The sequence below is a fragment of the Manis pentadactyla genome, chromosome 2 (genome assembly GCF_030020395.1).
Source record: "Manis pentadactyla isolate mManPen7 chromosome 2, mManPen7.hap1, whole genome shotgun sequence".
NCBI classification, from domain to species: domain Eukaryota; kingdom Metazoa; phylum Chordata; class Mammalia; order Pholidota; family Manidae; genus Manis; species Manis pentadactyla.
Genome location: NC_080020.1, coordinates 182,247,521 through 182,260,868, shown reverse-complemented (window position 1 = coordinate 182,260,868; position 13,348 = coordinate 182,247,521). Strand labels below are relative to the sequence as shown.

The window sequence follows — 13,348 nt, the reverse complement described above, 5'->3', positions numbered from 1 at the left end:
GGTATTTGAGCCCTGGGGTAATGAGCCCTTCACCTGGAAAGGCAGCATTACCTGCATTCTAGCTCCACCAGAAAGTGGGAGCCATTATCAGGATGTTCTCTTGGAACAAAGGAAAAAAGTTTCTCTTCCCTGAAGCTGAAATGGGGGCAACAGTGGGCATCAGCAGGAAGGACTGAGCCCATGAGGGCAGAACTTTCCTGAAGGTCAAAGCAGTGAGTTGAGAAGGCCAGAAGGAATGTGTGGGAAAGCTCTATTTTAGAGCTTTGTATATAGGGTAGTACAAATAAAGTTTCAAATACAGTTGAGAGCACTTTGATAGAGGTGAATTTCCAGCTAATGGGCTGGTAGGAGAGAATGCTGTCATAATTTTGGAAGGTACTTTCCATTGCAGTCATACTGGGAAGCTGGGAATATATGGGGTACAAAATATCTTCTAAAGGGGCAGGTAAACTCTATGTCTAGTAATTGATAGTAGTTTACTGATAGAAATTGAAATACATCGCTGACCTTTTGAGACTGATACTGAAGGAACCAGACTTCCCTTTCACAAAACTCCCCTGGTACTTCTGCTGAGGTCAAAATGCAGGATTAGATGGCTATGGCAACATTTATGGATTCTTGTTTTCATTGAGGTCCTGAAATTCATTTTCCTTACACTGGAGACAGGAATAGTTCTTGGAGCTTCCACAAGGTTGATATGCTGCTCTGATTCCTATTTTGGTTTAATGGGACTTAGAGTCTCATTAGGGGCCAAACTAACTCTCATTAGTCATATGAGCCTTGCACGTTTACCAAGAACTTGCCCTCTGCTCTGGCAAGAAGGAAGGGCCCCGTATGTCAGCTGAAAGGACATCACCTGATGATCTCTAATATAATGTGGAGCCTGGACTCAGCTTATTTAAGTAGTGCACCCAGGCATCATCTAAAAATACTGATGAGAGTTATTAACTTGGATCAGATGCATTTCTCAAGATTTCAAAAACTATCAAGGGTGGCTTAATGTATCAAGAATTTTTAACAGCTCAAGAAAGATAAATTACTAAGAAATGATCATCAACTCTCCTACAAACAATGATTTCTTCTTTTTTGGAAGATGGTAATCAGATTTTTGGGGCCCAACTAGCTTAGTATCTCAAGATGATAATCTGAGATAAGGAGAGATTGGAACTTTAGTTTTAACATTAATTCTTCTGTGACCCAAATCCTCCTGAATATGGTTGAAGCCTAAAGTGTCTGAGTTAAAAAATTCTACTTCAGGGGCATTTTGTTTTCCACAGGCATACTCATTATTCTCTTACCAGGAATGTGTGAGTTCTCTCCAAGGAGAAGTCTTTTTCTGCCTGAGGGAAGGAGACCCCACATTGTCTGTTCTCCCTAATATGTTCAAGCTGCCCTGCCTCCCTGTCCTCTTTTGACCTTTCTACTTAAACTTGAAGTAATCTCTACCAGCATGTGACTCAGGCAGCATAACGTCAGGGATCAGGGCTAAACTATTATAGACACAGTGGATTCACAGCCAAGGAGCAGTTCCTGTGACTCAGGCTACCCAGGGCTCTCTGAAGATTCATTCACTGGCAACCATGCTACTCAGACTGTAATAGCTTTGTAATTCTGAGAAGGAACTCTGAATTACAACATGGCAAAATTCACAATGGGTAAGCTCCTTTTCTGAATGCATATCATTCTCAACTATACTGACTTGAACAAAATCTCCCAGTAAGTGTAGGGCTTTGTTTCTAATTTATTCCATCTTCAGTCTGGTTGGTTGTAATTCCATTGTACACCAGGACCAGCACAGCTTGATTGATCAAGCATGGCGTTTAGGGCTGACAAACTGTTTCCTACGTCATGAGGTCAGACATCCTAACGCTGCCTTTTATTAGCACTGCAGGGTGGGTGTGAGCTGTATGTCATTCAGTGGCCTACTGTATCTTCAATATCAATGTCACAAAAGAAAGCATGGGGACATTCAGAAAACAACACAGGAATGGACTTTTAAAGGGCCAGTCTGTACAATAGGCAAATTACATTAGTCTTTATACCGATTTGCCTACAATAGAGTAACAGTTTGGTGGGAAACAGGCAGATGCCTTCCTCTGTGATAATTAAATGGTAGTTAATTTGCAAAAATTAGTCAAACATCCAAACTGTGGATCTGTATGCTGACAGGAAGAAAACGTGCACAAACTTGACCTCTGGCAACCCTAGACTATTTTTCAGATTTTTCTCAGAATAAGCCTCATCAGAACTGGCTGTTCTTTTAAAGCATTTGTCTTAATTGGGCTTCAGGTTAATTATAGCAGCAACATAGCCAAAGGGCAATAGACCTGCACTGACTGAAACATCTCAAAGAAACAAAGTGGCAAAAAGTTACCTGGAGTTTGGGGCTGATTTGCGATTTCTTCCTCTGGTATTTTATGCAGATTGTGCTTATTATTGTTGCTGAGAATATATTTTGGTTTTGTCTATTCAGAAGCAGAGGTCAGTCAGCTAAAACATCTTCTCTTCTGATGACTAAGTGCGCTTTGATTCTTCAGAGAATTCTTCTCAGAGGTTCAGAGGACTGTGCTCTCCCTGCTAAGATGAGTTCATTTCATTAGTGCTGTGGGTTTTCTCTATCAGAAATAACTTAGGAAAGCAGTCTGGTATTTCCTCAAAAGGTTAAACGTAGAATTACTATATGACCCAGCAAGTCCATTCCTAGATATATTTTCAAAAGAACTGAAAACAAGTACTCAAACAAATACTTATGCATGAATCTTCACAGCAGTACTATTCACATAATAGCCAAAAGGTGGGAACAACCGATCAATGGATGAGGAGATAAGACCTTTATTCAGTCATAAAACAGGAATGAAGTACTGATACATGGTACAATGTAGTTGTTACATTGTGTTAAGTGAAAGAAGCCAGATATAAAAGGCCACATATTGCACAAGCCTATTTATATGAAACATTCAGAATAGGCAAATTTATATACAGAGAAAGTAGAGTGATGGTTGCCAGAACCTGGGAGTAGTTAGTTATGGGATTTCTTTATGGGAAAATAAAAATATTTTGAAACTTGATATAGATGATGGTTGTACAATATTGTGAAAGTACTAAATGTCACTGAATTGTTTACTTTAAAATGGCTAGTTTTGTTATGTTATGTGAGTTTCACCTTTATAAAAACAATTTTAAATAAATAGAAAACACACTTTATTCAATTCTCTGCATTAAATACTTTGCTATTCAGAATATCCTTCAGTCCTAGGCAACAGGACTATAAACCTAAAAGTAGAGAAACAACTGCTTGTACCAGACAATGAGAAGCTATTTCAGTTACCTGTAACATGCCAGATGCATAAAGAGAAACCTGACAGTTCACCAAGGGGAGAAACAATACCCAGTCCTCATATTTGTTGGCAGCTGTTTCAAAATAGAAGAGCTATTCAGCTCTCTGACAGCTACAGAGCTTGGGACTAAATTTTTTCATGCTTTACAAAAATGTGTTTTCAATAGAAGATTGATACACTGGTTTTTATGAAAAGAAATCTTTCAATTGTTGATCTACAAAAAAAAAAAAAAAAGACCTATTCCACTGTATTTAAATTCTTAGTGCAAAGGTAAAGCCAAGATTTCTCTACCTCTCAGGGTTGGGGGTGTCAAAATTGCCATTCATCATAAAATCAGAAGGGCAACAACAATAATTAAGGCTTTGGGAAACAGACACAGTGAAGGGAAGGGGAAAAAAAAGACTGTGATATAGGAATTTGATATTTGAGAGCTCTCATATGGGGTGGCAATCATCTGTCCTACCTTCCCAGAGGAACAAGGAAATAAGCTTAAATGCACAGAAGGGCTTCTGTTCAGCATTAATATGTTCTTGCTGCAAAAATTAAGAGAGGCTGAAATAAGATACTAAGAGAAGCTACAAAGTTTCTTCAGGAAGTATTTAAAAGACTGAGAAGTATTGAAAAAAATGATGAGCTGTGAAGGGACAGTCTGCTTCTTCCATTCTGGTATAACTATAATGGATCAGACCTTTTTTTCTTTCATTAGAGAATATCCCTGTCTGGTATATTAATAGACCTCTCTCCCTGTATCTAAGGTAATTCCTGCATGATCACTTTCATGTCATGCTAGTCTTAGTGGGAATAAGGAAAAAAGTCATCTGCTATAGCATAGTCTTTCAAATGGTTGAAAGCAACTGCAATAAACTCATCCCCACTGCAGGGAAGTTTCCCATTTTCTGGATGAAAGAATCTTCGTTCTTAACTTGATCATCTGTGGCATTCTTACCACCATTTTGAAACTCTTTATTATCCTCTGAAATCATCTCTGTGATTGGGCACCCTAGCTTTAGAAAAGAAGCATAAAATCTATCTGAATAAATATGCAAAAATAACAGAATACATTTGAGTTGTTCACACACTTGGCTCCAAGGAGAGTTACTATTATTCTATGGTCCACAAAAAAGCCCTTGTTTAGGAGATTAGGGATCTGTAGTGTGAGGCCAAGGGGAGGCCAGGGACAAGGAGGAGAAGCTCCCTGAATACCTGATTAGAAAATAACAACTAGCTCTGAAGCCAAGAACTGACCTTGCAGCCAGGTATTCTTCAGATTAAATAATAAGGACTCACATGGCCATGTCTCACTTTCTACATTTTTATTTTATAAGGCCAAAGGCAGAGAAACAACAAATGTTTTACTTATCACACACAGGCAATCAGTAATAGAACTGAAGTTAGAATTTAGGAGTACAGTTGGCCCTTGAACAATGCAGGTTTGACCTACACAGTTCCACTTACATGTGGGTTTTTTCAATAAATATGTAGGAAAACATGTTTGGAGATCTGTGACAATTGGAAAAAAAATGAAGAAGAACCATACAGCCTGGAAACATTTAAAAAATGGAAAAGCATGTCATGAATGCATAAAATACATGTTGATACTATTTTATCATTTACTACCAAAAAATATACAGAAATCTATTATAAAAGTTAAAAATATCAAAATTTACACAAAAAAACACTTATAGGCCATATGTGGTATCATTTCCAGCTGAGAGAAATGTAAACAAGTGTAAAGATGCAGTATTAAATTATATACCTGCATAAAATTAACTATAGTACATACTATACTATAATAATTTCATAGCTACCTCCTGTCGCTATTGCAGTGAGCTCAACTGTGGGGAGGATCTGCTTAAAATGCTGTGTGACACTAATCATCTCTGCATGAGCAGTCTGTCTCTCCATTAAATTGCATACCAGAGTAAAAAGTGAACACTGGTGGTTCTCATGTATCTGTCATCATGTTCAGTGCAATATTGTAAAACCTGAATAACGCCACAGGACGCATATGAAGTGCCACTAGTGATGCTGGAAGTGCTTCCAAGAAGTAGGGAAAGGTCATGGCATTACAAGGAAAAGCTGAATTGCTTGATATGGACCATCGGTTGAGGTCTGCAGCTGTGGTTACCCACCATTTCAAAATAAATGAATCCATTGTATGGATCATTATCAAGAGAAGAAAAGGAAATTTGTGAAGCCACTGTAGCAGCTACACCAACAGGCATGAAAACCTTGCACTTTTTGTAAAATGCTTTTGTTTCTTGTATTGAAAATATAGCTTTTATGTAGGTGCAGAATTGCTAAAAGAAAGGCATATAGACTCTAATATGATTCGAGAAAAAGCAAAGTCATTACATAACAACTTACAGCAAAGGAAGAAGAAGGATATAAAGCTGGAGAAATTAATGACAGCAAAGGATGGTTTGATAATTTTAGAAAGAAGTTTGGCTTAAAAATGTCAAGATAACAGGAGAAGCAGCTTCTACCAACCAAGAGGCAGTAGACAAGTTCCCACATCAGTAAGAAAACCATTGAGTAGGATATCTGTCTGAACAGGTTTTTAATGCAGTTGAAAGTACCCTGTTCTGGGGAAAAATGCCACAAAAGATATTTATTAGTAAAGAAGAAGAGTGAGCACAAGGATTTAAGGCAGGAAGGGATAGGCTAACTTTGTTTTGTGCTAATACAGTCAGGTTTATGATCAGGACTCCTCTTATCTATAAAGCTGCTAACATGCAACACGCAAACCTTGAAGGGAAAAGATAAACACCAGCTGACATTTTTTTGGTTGTAAAACAAGAAGGCCTGGATGATGGGAAAATTATTCTGTACTGGTTCCATCAATGCTTTGTCCCTGAAGTCAGGAAGTACCTTATGGTAAAGGACTGCCTTTTAGAGTTCATTTGATATAGGACAATGCCCCTGGACAACCAGAACCCCATGAGTTTAACACCAAAGGCTTTGAAGTGACTTACTGGCCCCCAAACACAATGTCTCTAACAGATCAGGGGGTCATAAGGATCTTCAAGGCTTCTATACATGGTACTCTATGGAAAGGATTGTCAACACTACAGAAGAGAACCCTAATAGAACATCATGAAAGTCTGTAAGGATCACACCATTGAAAATGCCATCATTATAGAAAAAGCTGTGAAAGCCATCAAGCCTAAAACAATAAATTCCTGCTGAAAAAACTGTGTTCAGATGTTGGGCATGACTTCATAGGACTTATGAGAGAGCTAATCAAGGAAATCATAAAAGAGATTGTGGATATGGTAAAAAAAAGGTGGTAGGTGAAGTTTTTCAAGATATGAATCTTGGGGAGTTCAAGAGCTAACAGACACTACACCAGAGGAATTAACAGAAGACAACTTGATCGAGCTGAGTACTTTTGAACCACCGCCAAGTGATGAGAAAGACGACATAGAAGAAACAGTGTCAGCAACAAAACTGACGCTAGGCTATCTGGCAGAAGAGTGCTGATTTTTCAAGACTGCTTTTGACTTCTTTTGCAATGTAGACCATTCTTTGATACAGGCACTGAAACTAAAGGAAACAGTGGAAGGGTTAGTACCATATAGGAACATTTTTAGAGAAATGAAAAAGTAAAAAAGTCAGAAGTTATGATGTATTTCTGTAAAGTTACATCAAGTATGCCTCCCCTTCTACCTCCTCCACCTCTTCTGCCTCTGCCACCCCTGAGACAGGAAGACCACTCCTTCCTCTTCCTCTTCCTGTTCCGCCTACTCAGCGTGAAGATGATGAGGATGAAGACTTTTATGATGATCCACTACCACTTAATGAATAGGAAATAATCATCATGCCATACAGTTAATAAACTTTTCTGTTGAGTTATGTGTGTGACTGTCTTCATGGGAAAATCTAATAACTATGGCAAGATCTGTAAGAGACATTTTTGTGTCATCATCATCAGTGCTGCCTAAATATTCATCATGTAGAACACTGTGTGCAAGACTTGTACCCAAGTGGATAGCCTGTACTTACATAGGCATAAGGTGAGTAATATTTAGTATAAAATTAATAATGTGTTAGTTTTCTTACTGTTTTACAACTTGCTTTCAAAGAGTTGTATTACTGTATAGTACACCTCTCTTGTAGTTGGAGAAACTGTGTATTAGCTTATCATCACAGCCAAGTGCCTTTTAAAAAAATGTAACAATGGTTCCAATACTGTATTATGAATATGACTATAATACTGTATGCTATAAAAATTGCGTAACTGTTCACTCACTAGTGTATAGGCTGGGCTACCATGAAGAAGCAATTGTATCAACTATACTAGGCTACCATAAAGCAATCATATTGTTGCTTCTTCATTATCAATGCATGTATCATTATGCCTGTAAATAAATATGAATTTCTTTTTCACATTATCTTTTCATTTTTGATGTCTAGTGTTAGTAATACTTATAACATCTACAGTGTTTTATATCTTATAAAACAATAGGTACTGACAGATGATTTATTTTATAAACAGACAACATAATCTCATGGTATCAAAAAATACAGTACTGGCAATGCATTTTCTTTCTCATGATTTTCTTACTATTTTCTTTTCTCTAGTGTACTTTATTGTAATAATAGAGTATGCAATACATATAACATACAAGATATGTGTTAATCAACTATTTATGTTACTGGTAAGGCTTCTAGGGAACAGTAGGCTATTAATAGTTATGTTTTGGGGAGTCAAACTTATACATGGGGTCTGTACAGGGGTCAGTGCCCCAACCCCCTTTGTTGAAGGGTCAACTGTACTTTTTTGCCGATCTAGTGCTCTATTTACTGAACTAGGTATGCTGTCTAAATGTGGAGGCTCAGTTGATATAATAAATATAATTGTGTCAATACTCACATTATCACTCTGCAAAAAATATCTTGTAATCTCATTTTAATAGTAATTTGATGTTTTGATCAAATTGGCATCTCAACACTTTAATTATGAGATTCTTATAAAGACACTGCATTATAAAGCAATAATGCAAAACAAAACTGCAAACTGAAATATTTTAATCACAAATAATTTTCAAAATACTTGCATTTTTTGCTTTTATGTATCTTCATGGCATGGAGGTTATGGTGGTGATAGACATACGAAGACTCTGGGTACCTCTAGTGGGGGGAAAGGTTTCCAGGGGGGAAAGTGGAGGGATTGATGTAGATCAATCAAAATGACACGATACACTCAGTTTTCAGGATTCTAGGTAAGACCTTCAGTCCAGAGGCTACACTTGCTCTTATACTATTCACTTATCACCTTTAAGGAGAATTCGTGCATCATACACTGGAGCTGCTAACAAAATTCTCAGCTAGATCTGAGTCACTTAGAAAAAAACAGGGAATAAAGTATAATGAAACTTATTTTCAAATGGAGAATTCTATTTGGTTCATTTTGAAGTGAGAAAAAAAAACATCATCACCAGGAAAGCAAAAGATAAACAAGAAAAATAAAATGCAGAATCTGGATAAGAAACAAGACGGGTTTATTTCAAAGCATATATGAAATCCAATTTTCTTATAGAATAATATAAATCCTAAGCATGCATAATCAGTCCTTTTTGGTGAAAAGAAATTCAGGATAAAAGGAAGCCTTGGAATATGGAGGCTCTGGCAAACACCTGCTTTCCATCACCATGGGGATGTATAGCTCCATATTAGTCCTGGGGCTATAAATTTTTATAAGCACAACTCTGCGGAGGCAGTTTCTACCTCCATGCAGGCCATTTGGAGGACCATTGGGAGGTCACTGAGTCATTAATGCAACAAGGACTTGGCTGACTGAACACTGTGGGCATGTCCTGTTGGTAACAAGACTGGGCCACATGTTGAGCATGGAAGGGGGATGCAGAGTCACCGGAAGTCATTCACATAGCAGGTGCCAAGAGTTCACATAAGGGGTTAAGCCAAGATGAGAGCTAAGATGAGGAACCAGATCTCAGAGCCAAGAGGAGAGCTCAGGTTCAGTGGCAACATTCAACTGAAAGTTGAGGCAGTAGACAGGTTATCTCAGACAAGAGCAAAGTATAGATTACTGGAGAATCAGGGACAATTCAAAAACCTACACCTATTACATTGATTTGTAGCCTTGATGGCTTTTTTGTCCTACCCAATGTGGTGGGTTGAATGATAGCTGAATAAAAGATATGTTCATGCAATAGCCCCTAGAACTGTGATAATGATCTTATTGGAAAAAGGATCTTTGCAGATGTAATTAAGTTAAGGATATTGACATAGGAACATCCTAGATTAGCTGGGTAGGCCCTAAATCCAATGCCAAATGTCTTTCTAAGAGACAGCAAAAGACAAAGCACAGATGAAGAGGAGGAGAAGGCAATGTGAAGATAGAGGCAGAAATTGGAGTCATGTGATCAAGCCAAAGAACGCATGGAGCCCCTGGAAGCTGGAAGAAGCAAGGATTCTCCCCCAGAGCCACTGGAGGGAGCACAGTCCTGCCTACACCTTGATTTCAGATTTCCAGCCTGCAGAACTGTGAAAGAATAAATTTCTGTTGTTTTCAGTCACCATGTTTGTGGTCATTTGTTATGGCAGCCCTAAGAAACTAACACACAAGTTATACTGTGCTTCTCATGAAAGGGTATCTGGAAAGTCCCATATAACTTCAAACCCCACGATCTATCCCTGCACACACACACACACACACACACACACGTGCACGCGCGCTTTAACAGCCCAATTGTTCCTGGGGTGGCTCAAGATACTGAGCAGGAATATGCCTGCACTCAATCTGTGACTTTACATAACCTCCTGGACTCTTGGTTGCTATGGATTTTCGGTACCCAAAGAAGTAACATAACAGAAATGGTATATACAGGAGGAAAAAATATTATTACTTAATAAGTGGAATTTGTTTGAAACATTACATTTTCAAAACATGGAGTATAAAATTAAAAAGTGTTCTCAGGAGTACAAATATTTAGAGCCACAGTTCTTAGTTCTGGATGGTGTCTGAGGCAATGACAGGACCTTCTAAGATTAGGTTTATATTGTCCCAAGATAGGGCCATTCTATACTGGAACTGTTGTGCTTTTTTTTTACTGTTGCATGTATTCCTGAAGTAAACTCTTAAGAATAAAAAGTAACCTGGCCACTTGGAACTGTACTAAAAATTTCTGAGTTACTCCTATATATCAAACACTCAGCCCTCAATTGGTGAATTTACAATGTGAGTTCCAATATCAAAACCATTGCTTAGTTGCTCTAAAGCTGGAATATAAAATTCCTGCAGGCTGGGATCTTTGTTTTGTTCACTAATGTATCCTAATCATGAAGAACAATGCCTGGCACATAGTAGGCACTCAGTACTTATTGAATTACTTAAAAAACACTCAAAGCCCCATTTAAAGAAAATAAAAATATTTAGCATATAACTAAACATGCTTTATTTAAGAATCACAGATTAAAAGTATTAGTGTTATTAGAATTAAACATATATATTTCTATAATACAAATACATTTTCAATTCTTGGTCATTAAGTAGAGTATCTACGGCCTGTTTTGTTCTGCTACTCAGTGAAGCTATCATCCGTCAGGCCAAGACACCTGGCAACAAGTGGTTAGAATTTCTGATTACATTCCAAAGTCAAAGAAATTCTACCTGCATAATTTGTATTTTAGATGATTGCCACCTCTTCTCTATTTGTTAGCATTTTCTTCTGAAAGTATTGTTGTTAGAGGTGAAGTCATGAACATGATGTGGTATTCTTGTAAGATTAAAAAAAAATCCAGACAAAACCTTATCCAGGAAAATAACACATCAGTTCCCCATTTTCTCAAAAGCAACCAAAGGTGATAAAATTAAACAGTTATTCTTCACACTTTCCAGTGGGGACCCCTTTAGGTGCCCATTATAATTTGAGCTAATGGGTTGTGACTGTACCTATAACTGGTTATTTCTCCCTTGGTGATGGGGCTCACACTCTGTAAAAGACTACTGAGTTGACTGCTAGAAAGCAGAATAAGAACTGCATTATTCTAGAGTAATTTAGCAGTGAATCTGTACAGAATTCCCTCACAAAAGATGGGGCAAAAGACTAACAGCAAGATAGGTGTTTTTTTGAGTTCTCCATGTGTCTGATACTATACAAAAATAGTTTAGAGCATTAAATCTAGGATCAAACTGCCTGGGTTCAAACCCTGGCTTTCTGTCTAATGAGCTGTGTGTTCTCTAGTGGGTTAGTTAACCTTTCTGTCCCACTTATAACAATGTTATTATTACAATGAGAAGCAGAAAAGAAATATGCAACATGAATAGAAAGAGACTAGGCTGAAGAGATGGGGTAATGTTGTACAGGTTTGACAGTGTCAGTTCATGTACACCTACTTACCTGGCCTTTACACAGCCAGCCACATATTTATTAAATAGCTTCTTTATGCCACTCTATACTTTGCTAAAGTTTTTGAGGGATTCAAAAATGAATCAGGCATGGCTTCTTCTCTCAAGGAATTTATGTAGGCTAGAGAGGACAAATGTTATAATTCAGGTTATTCATCTTTAAAAAAGCCACCAGAGGGGTAGAGATAAATTATGAGTTCAGGGAAAATTGTGGTTACTTCCAGCTGGTTGAGTTCCAGATTCAACGTGATGCAGCAGCTTCCCCATCCCCACCCTGAATCTACAGTCTCTCAAATCAGACCAGTTCACTCAGATCACTGTCCACTGCTGCCAAACTGAAGGGAAGTTCACTCTCGCAGAGTCAACAACTGGGAGGATGCAGATTAGGCCAGGCAAGAGGCCAGGGGTGGGGATTTCACTGCCATCGCCAGCATTATAAGGACACATGAAACTTTTTCCACAGTGTCTGTTATATAGTTCGATGGAACCAAATATGACTGCTTTTGCTCTAACTTCGCTAGGACTGTATACTAAATTCCTGTAAAAAGAGGAAAATATCAGGCTGAGTTGTTTAAAACTGAAGTCATCATCTTGCTTTTTGGTTTTCTAAATAATTAAATTATGTGAACAGTGTGGGTGGCTCCTAGTCATAACATTCCCAACAGGTGAGAAGGGTCTAGCAATTAACTGAATATATATTAAAGAAAGGTAAAAGTAACTGAATCATGTTTTTTAAAGTTGCACATTTATGTGTTCTCTAAAGCTCCCTAAAGAGGACTGGTTATAACATATAATACTTAATAAAATGTTCTTTCACGTGTGGATGTATGCAGCAGGCTGGGTGTTACTTAACACACATATAATCATCTTCCTCCTCTTCCTCTTTCCCTCCAAATGAACTGAGAGCAACAGAACAGTCATCAGCCACAGCTGTGCCAACGGCCGAGGAGCTCACCTTTCTTTTTACACCTGTAGAAAACATCACATATTTTGACACTTGTTTTGTATTTTTAAAATTGTTTCATATATGTATGTCTTATATAACTTAGGAAATTATAAGCTTCTTGAAAAGAGATAGATACATTGGGGGTGGAGGTAGATGGAGAGAACAAGAACCTGCTCCCAAAAGATAGTATATTCTTTCTGAGCATATTTGCAATGGGATATTTATCAAAGTTCACCATACTCAGTCATAAGATCAGATGCTAAAGAATTGATACTACATAAACACAAAGTAATTCAATTAGAAATCAGCCTTAAAAGATAGATTTGCGTGTGCTGATATAAAATGACCTTCAAGATACATTTTCTAAGTGAAAGAACAAGGTGCAAAGCATTATTTATATTACACTAATATTTGCATAAGAATATCTAGTATATATACACAGAAAATAGGTACTCAAAAAACACTACTAATAGTGGTTGCCTGTGGGATGGTGTCTTGCCAATGGGTTTCAGCCCTGGGCAAGTTCACTATGGATTCAGTGTGACCAAGAAAATGACAGCAAAACGTTCTTGGGGTGAAAGGGTTATACCCAATTTTATTTCTAGGTGGCAGATCAGTCACTAAAATCCTGTCCACTCAGAGCAAGTCTGCATGCAGCAAGCCAGTCTCTGCCTCTGGGCCCCTCTGTCC

General features: G+C 37.8%; 1 long non-coding RNA gene across 2 annotated transcripts in view; it reads right to left on the bottom strand.

Annotated features, from left to right (window-relative positions):
- Window positions 1-1,651: 1,651 nt before the first annotated feature.
- Window positions 1,652-13,348, bottom strand: part of LOC118915032 (uncharacterized) — a 138,654-nt gene continuing 126,957 nt past the window's right edge. For both annotated transcript variants that reach the window (XR_005025855.2, XR_008995832.1), the window contains one exon: window positions 1,652-2,574. This is a non-coding gene — a long non-coding RNA (uncharacterized LOC118915032). The remainder of the gene's footprint in view (window positions 2,575-13,348) is intronic.